Below are 8,682 nucleotides of genomic sequence, written 5' to 3'. Positions count from 1 at the left end.
TGCGAACCGGCTGAATCCCACCACTGGAGGAAGCTCGTTAAGGAGAAATTCAACCCAGAATTAAGAAGAAATTTCCTGAAAGAGTACAGTTAATCAATGGAATGGCTTGACTTCCAGGAGTTGTGGGTGTTCCATCACTATAGGTTTTCAAGAAGAGGTTGGACAGTCATTCATCTGGAATGGTCCAGGGTTTTCTGATTAAGCAAAGGATTGGACCAGAAGACCTACAAGATCTCTTCCAACTCTGTTATTCTTCAATTCTGTAAAACTTTTAGAAACCAAATAAGCTATCACTGATCCTGAATATATAAATTGTCCACTATTATGCCACCAAACTGGAAGTCAAAAGACTAAGAATAAGAGCAATAATCCTTCCACTGAGTCCTCAAGACTCAGCCCGCAATTCATTCCATGTGCATCAATATTGAAGAACAACAAGAGAGCATTTTTCTGTCAACGCTAATATCAGTCTTTCAGCCGATCACAGTGATGAAACCAGTTTACACCTGGGGATCTATGTTCTACAAGCTGATCTTGTTTCAAATTAAGAGTGAACGTTGTGTCAAAGCTATGTCTTGTGCTGAAACTGAATGCACAAAAGACGTACTATTCATCTCCTTCCCGTTCTGTTCTTCGTTCCCAGCAAGGCATCCATAAGACATGGGCAAGGTGAACAAAGGATGACCCATCTCTGACAATGTCAGTGCGCAATCACCACAACTAATATACGTGTCAGACAACGGGAGGCAAACGTATTTTGAGTAATGATGTCAACACACTGTGCTATGAGCAGATTTGAGCCAACATGGTCTGGGGTTTTGAAGCTAACTTGGATGAGGTTCAGTTAAAACTTGGATGGTTCGCCCTATCTGATTGGACAGAAAACAAAAAGGTAGAGGCAATGGCACATCATTCCCAAGAAAACTGTATAGATGTATTTATGAATTCACCAAAAGTACAGCTTAACTTAAAAGTGACTACTTAACTTAGAGGCCACATCCAAAATAGCAATTACTTTGGCAGTGTATTTTTAAATAATGGCTTTTATGCAGCTATGTGAATCACGGTTGATATAATTGTATTCCTCCCACTACTGTGAATTGTTTAAAGCTCAGAAACTATACATCCAGTAAAAGTGAAAGGCAAACAGGCAATTCCTGATTCTTTTCAACACTTTTAATTACTTGCCTTAAACTGGAAATGCTACGGGCGCAAGAGAGAAAAAGAAATTAATAAAGACAGCCAGTTTTGACAGTTTGCATGCTTCCTTCTTAATGAAAGCAGGAAAGTGCTAAATAATCATCTTGCAGGTTGCTACATGCTACTGCTTCTTCTTGAATATCCAGTTTGAACTCTACTCTGTGTAGCTGAAGGGAATAACCTGAGAAATATTCTTTAATTCCTCTTTCCTTTTTAAACCGAGCTTCATGGATGGGGGGGGGGCAATGAAATCTTATATTGTCCTTCCCAAATATCATCTGAAACCTAGCATTTTATGAATTTTGCAGGACATGGAAAAAATGAGCAATAAACAGCACTGCAAATGAGGACACACATTGGAGGGGTATATTTAGATTAACAGGTATATATTTATAAATGATCAGTGTTTTTACAGTGTGGTGTTCAGAGCAGCTTACAATTAGAAATGGAAAAGATTGCCAACAACGAATTAAAGCAGCATCTGTGGAAATAAGCCTTTAAGGCAGTGGTTCTCAACCTGTGGGTCGGGACCCCATTTGGGGTCAAACGACCATTTCACGGGGGTCGCCAAACAACGCAGTCCGCCATTTTTTTCCCCTTTTCCTTAGCTGTGCTACTCCCTTTTATTCTATTGGCTTTGAAAGCCAATAGAATAGACTCTCTTGAATAGAGTCTAATTCTATTGGCTTTCAAAAGCCAATAGGAATTGTCCAGGCTGTCTCTGCCCTGCTGAGCCCGCCAAAAGTCCCATTCTGCAAACGGTGCTGCACCAGTTGAGTAGTCCTTGACTTACGACCGGTTGGGGGTTGCGGCATTAAAAAGGTTGAGAACCACTGCTTTAAGGTATGCAAGGCCATCCATTCCAATAGGGTTTTTTTTTTTTTCCTTTTGAAGTTAGATGTAGAATTCTGACTCCAGGAGAAATCTTAACCGTAGAAACACAACTTGTTCACTCCTTGACAACTTCTGGGACCGATGTTTTCCAAAGCCAACAAAGAATGTTTCCTGAAGCTAAGATCAAGAGATCAAAAGAACAGGGAATAATTATTGATTGGTGGCCATATACACAGATAAAATCAAAATATAATAAGGATATGTCGGACATTACAACTATTGGATAAAATATTGACAAATAAGGGAGAAAAATTCTTAACAAAAACTTATAAACTCTTATTAGAAATTGAATTGGAAGAAGAAATAGTAAATGGCCCGATGATAGCATGGGCCTGAAACATAGGTAAAAATATAGGATTAGAGGAATGGGAAAGAACATGGAACATAAATTACAAATTAACGTTGTCAGCTGCATACAAGGAAAACCAATACAAAATGTTCTACAGATGGCATTTAGCACCGGCGAGATTGGCTAAAATATACAAAAATATGAATCCGGATTGTTTAAAATGTAAAAACAAAGAAGGAACATTCTATCATATGCGGTGGGAATGCCTCAAAGCAAAGACCTATTGGGAGCAGATAAGATGGCTACAGGAAATAACAAAACAACAAATTGAACTCAAACCCGAAATATTTTTATTAGGCATAATTAACCCAAAAACCGAGAAACGACTCCAATACATCATTATACATATTATAACTGCAGCACGCATTGCATATGCACAATGTTGGAAAAGGGAGAACATACCAACAAATGCAATGATTGTGGGTAAGATATTAGACTGTGCTGAGATGAACAAACTTTCCTTAGAAATAAAAGACAAAGAAGCTACAGAATTTTACGAGGTATGGGACATGTATTACAACTGGCTAGAATTGCGGAATAAAAATGTACGAGAAGTAATGTGAATAAATGTAAATAAACTTAAGAGATATAGGACATAGTAGTGTTAAGGGAAAAGAGAAAAAAAAGTATTGTATGTTATGTTTGTTTGTAAAGAAAAAAAGGAAAAAATAAAAATTAAAAAAAAAGAATGTTTCCTGAAATTTTATTAAGGGAGACATCAAGGTTGAGATACCCTGGAAGTTTGAAGCCCCTCCCACCATTCTTTTCCACGTTTACAAGTTAGAAGGCATTGATCAGTCATTAGCTTGGTCTCAAAGATTCTTCTCCAGTTGCTTGCAATGGAAGGGAAGCGTGACCAGTAAACAATCAAGGACATAGTTAATAATATTAATTATGGAAAGAATGGAGAATGGCAAGTCTTCTCATCTGCATCATGCTACATGGCAGAAAGGAAGATTTTTTTAAAAAAAAAATCAGTAATGCTAGAAAGAGAGATTTAAAAGATTGTGTGGCATAATACAAGTGGCTCAGCCATCATCCACTTCATTTCCAAAGATGGAAACACTAAGGAAGAGACATAAATGGTATGTAAAGCAACAGCCATCTTCGCAACAGGAGCATCTTCAAGGAGAAAGTCAAAAAAAAGTCAAGATGATAGCCTCAATTCCATGGTAGGGGTCCCTGTTTCACTCTGTTGCCTTCCTCTGCAGATGTTCTTCCATCCCATGAAATTCTGGTTCCTCTTCAATAGAAAAGCCACCACAATTTTGTAACCAAAAGGTCCAGATGTCTAAACCAGGAGTCCCGTAACAAAGAACTGTCTTTGCTCATGAAACAGAGAAAAGTGACCGCAAAAAAGTTAGTCTTGAGCTATAAAGTTGGTGAGTCTGGCTTCACACCAACTGGACTCCTAGAATGAAGATCACCACAGTTTTATTTTTCCAGAACAATCTTGAGAGAAGGACTTTTCGCTTTTCTGCAAATGCTCTCAGCTAAAGTTGTCACTTTCAAGAAGTGCTTCCTGCAATTTTCTCCCTGCTTCAAATCAAAGAAATTTCACTGGATGCCTTGAAGGTTTAGCATGTGAAGAAAACCCTCTTTTGTTTATTCATCTTCTTTAAATACTTTATGATTTATGAACATCTCCACACACCACAATCTGGTCCCCCTCCCCACCCTCTTCAAATTAAAAGCTTCTGCTTTCTAATCCTTTCTTTGTTAAGCCCTGGATTGTTATGAGTGTCCTATACGGAGCAAGAACAAATAATGTAAAATGGCACATGGAAGATAGAGGAACAGGCTGTGTTCCTAGCTGGGCCTGCACAGACGAGATAATCAAGATCCAGTAATAATGGGCCAGCCAGCTTCAGTGCAGAAAGGAGATAAAAATTTGAGCAGACTGGGACAAGCCTGAGATAGCTGCCTCTGGTCACCTGTTTTCTTTGAAAGCTTAGTGTTACAAGCGAGCATTAACATCACTGCTAATAATAATGTTCTTTTGAATGACAGTTTGTTGATTTACATGGGGGCCTTAGACAATTGTTGTCTTCCATTTTTTATGGCCTTCTTGGGAAGTTTATAGCAATGGAACTTAGAGGTAGATCAAATATTTTTCAGTTGTAAAACAGTGGGAAAGGAAGGGAAGGGAGACGAGAGGAGAGAAGAAGAAGAGAAGGAGAAAGAGAAGGAGAAGGAGAAGGAGAAAGAGAAGAGAAGAGAAGAGGCTTGGATGGGGTGTGACCAAACCAATGAAATCTGAAACTAAAGACACAACTGGACTAGTTTTATACTGTATGTTTAACCATTGGATACACTCTGCAGATTGGATTCTGCACAAGATGGGATGAATATGTTGCATGGCTGTTCATTGATGGATGACTGCATAGCATGCTTGATAAGACCAGGCTGGTTGGCAACCCAGAAAACAAGGTGATAAAAGTGGCTCACTTTCCAAAATGGATCTAACTCAACCCATTTATGTTCAAGTCTGGGCTCATTTTGTGGAACATAAGAACTATTCAGAGGTCCTGTTACAATAAGGCTCTGTTGTTAGCCTTTGTTTCAGCTCTGAGTCAGATTAAAAGCTCCTTGCAAAAAAAAAAAAAAATTACCAGTAGCTTAAAATGGCATTATGTGTCATGGATAGAACACTGTGAAGTATGTGAGGCTATCACAGGGGTGTTCGTGTAAGTAAGTATCGCAGAAATAAAAATGGAAATCAACTGACCTGGGTTCCAACGGTGGAATGGGTGGATTTATTGGACAGTTTGGAAAAAAGTGGATGCGTTGCAGCTTTGAGAGGCCCAGATTAACAACATTCTGAGTCAACCGCCTTTCAGCATGGGAAAGTGAGCAATAGATGAGGTCAGCTTGTATTTTATTGTGCAGTCTGGACGGCCAATGATCACAAGGCAGAGAGACACAGAGAAAACAACATTTAACAACAGGGGTCACCGAACACAGAGCTCCTTCAGGTTAGTCATCAGCCATCACCAGTAACTGAGTTTAAATATGCTCGGGATAAACACCTTGTCCAGCATCCGTAAAAAAAATCAAAATAAAAAATGAAATAATAATTAAAATGATTAATTAAAAAAAAAACAAAATTCAAATAAACTCAAAGGGCAGACTCAATGGACGTCTAGGTCTTTTTCTCTTATTCATTTATTTATTTATGAGACTTATATACCGCTTTAAGTGCAAGCACTCTCTAAGCGGTGTACACCAGTAAGCAATGTATATATATATATTTACATCGCCCCCAACAATCTGGGTCCTCATTTTACCTACCCCGGAAGGATGGAAGGCTGAGTCAACCTTGAGCCGATGAGATTTGAACCGCTGACCTGCTGAACACAGTCAGCTAAAGTGGCCTGCAGTACTGCACTCTAACTGCTGCGCCACCTCGGTTCTTATTAGTTTATTATGTTTCTAATGTTTCCATTTAAACTTCGTCTGCATGAAGGTTGGTCTAAGTACAAACTAGAAATCCTTACTTCCCATTTCCCATTCATCATCTCTCCAGGATGAAGACAACTTCAAAAAATGTTCTCTCATAGCTGGGACAAAAGGAAATACACACACACACACACACACACACACACACACACGCAGGAACCCATTTGGAAACAGAAAGCATGTAGTACAGCATAGTCATTTTAACAAACCACCAATTTTGCAATTTGGGCTTGTTAGGAAGGACTCACTGGAGAAGAGTCTAATGCTGGGAAAGATTGAGGGCAATAGAAGAAGGGGACGACAGAGAAGGAGGTGGCTGGATGGAGTCACTGAAGCAGCAGGCGTGAGCTTAAATGGACTCCAGAAGATGGTAGAGGACAGAAAGACCTGGAGGAGATCAACCCTGACTGCTCTTTAGAAGGCCAGATCCTGAAGTTGAAACTCAAGTATTTTGGCCACCTGATGAGAAGGAAGGACTCACTGGAGAAGAGCCTGATGCTGGGAAAGATGGAGGGCAAGAGAAGAAGGGGACGACAGAGAAGGAGGTGGATGGATGGAGTCCCTGAAGCAGTAGGCGTGAGCTTAAATGGACTCCAGAAGATGGTAGAGGACAGGAAGGCCTGGAGGAATGTTGTCCATGGGGTCGCGATGGGTCGGACATGACTTCGCAACTAACAACAAAAGTTGATCTGTATTAACAAGCAGACTACTTCGCTCAGAGTCACCTTATAAGGAAGATGGGAGGCATAACATTTTATTATTTTAATAATGAATAAATACAAATATTTCACAGATACCTTCTTTTGCTGTACACCCTATGTACACCCAGGTGCTTGAGCTTCCTCCCCAAAATAAAAATCCAGGTGAAAATTCTCTTTAGTCAGCTTCTGGGAATTAAATAAATGCATCCATGAGGCTTTCTTGGCAAAAGAATGGAATTTTTTTTGGCTTCTCCATCCAGCCTATCATCATGGAGTTTTAGGGTGGTTTCTCATCAAAGCACCAATCAGACTTACTCCTATCTAAGAGTGTTTTTTCTTTCTTTCTTTCTTTCTTTCTTTCTTTCTTTCTTTCTTTCTTTCTTTCTTTCTTTCTTTCTTTCTCTTTCTTTCTTTCTTTCTTTCTTTCTTTCTTTCTTTCTTTCTTTCTTTCTTTCTTTCTTTCTCAATCTGGTCAGCTAGATGCTGCCCTCTGCTGTCTGACATAAAATATCCACAATTAAAACAGAAAACAACAACAACAAAATGAAGCAATACAGTATACACAATCCTCAAGCCACTGCAGGGCGTCCCAAAGAGCAGATAAACATAATCAAATATGTTGGCCTAAACATATTGTTTGCTGCCAAAGTGGACATCAAGGTAGAGAGAGACCAAGCAAGATGCCGAAAGGTTAGAAATCTTAAGTTAGTAAAGCAATTTTTTTTTCCATGTAGATTCATGTGTCCTTCGATGGGAAATGAAACTAAGGGTTGATATGTGGACCGGTTTCTTTATTTAAACTAAGAACTTGGTCAATTTTAGTAATTGGATATCTTTTTTCTACAGGAGGTGAAGGTGTAGTTCCAAACAAACAGCATTCAAACAAAACACTCTAGAATATGAATTAAACATTTTTCTAAACTATCAGAGACCACTTTGCTCCAGAGACGATTTGCAAAAGACAGAACAAGGAACTATAAGAAAATTAAAATTAAAAGGCCAATGTCTCTCTTTGCACGTGTGTTTAAGGTCTTTGTCTGGTGCCTAACGTACTATTAAGTCTCTCTGGGATAAATGATTGTATTTGGGGGGCACTGCACTTGCCCCCCTTCTTGAGAAAGTGCTTGAGACATAAGCTGGAAGAAAAGGAAGAAAGTGTAGAATGGAGACACAATCCAGATAAGTTTGCTGAACTGAAAAGGCATCACACTAAACAGCTTGTAGCCAGTCACTCATGTGGTTGGGTTGTTGGGTCCATGTCTAGGCCTTTGTAGGATAGGAGGGAGCCCCAAATAATGAGAGTCCCCTTCTTTAAAGGGGCTTTGGATGTTGATCTGACAACAGACTTCCCTACTCATAGACATTCTCTCTTCCTGGAGGTATCTGTGATCCCTACTTCAAGTTGTGATTCAAAAACAAGTCAGAAGAGTCTTTGGCCTGAGCTAACTGGGGCCAGAATGATAAATATGATTATGTTTTTGTCAATCTCTTGTTGGATAAAACATCAAATCTGATAAATATTTCCAAGACCGATGTAATCATTTGCAACAAAAGGAGCCAAAGGCAGCCCATAAAATGGATGGTGCTCTTCATTATTCTACAGATGTAGAGGCCATGTCATTAATTTGAAAAAAAAAATCTGCTAATCAATATTAAAATAATTTTAAAAGTGAAGGAATAGCCAATTTAATTCCTCAGTAAAGTTTTATTTTGTATTTTCTTATTTTCCAGAGCACAGAAGGGATAAGAAACGGAGGATGGAAACTCATCAAGAAGAGAACCAACATAGAACTAAGAAGAAATTTCCTAACAGTGAAGACAATTAACCAGTAGAATGTCTCCCCTTCAGAAGTTGTGGGTGTTCCCTCACTGGAGGCTTTTAAGAAGAGATTGGATAGTTATTATCCGTAATGGTATATAGTCTTCTGCTTGAGCAGGAGATTGGACCAGAAGACCTCAAAGATCTCTTCCAACTCTGTTGTTCTGTTATTAAAGTTAGGGGTGAACCAAACATGAGAGCTTTTTCCAAACTTAAAAAAAAAAAAGACATTATAGGCAATCTGCAGTGTTCCAGCTATC

The sequence above is a fragment of the Crotalus tigris genome, unplaced genomic scaffold, assembly GCF_016545835.1.
Source record: "Crotalus tigris isolate CLP2741 ecotype Arizona unplaced genomic scaffold, ASM1654583v1 scf7180000017622.5263843, whole genome shotgun sequence".
NCBI lineage: Eukaryota > Metazoa > Chordata > Lepidosauria > Squamata > Viperidae > Crotalus > Crotalus tigris.
This window is presented reverse-complemented; position numbering follows the sequence as displayed.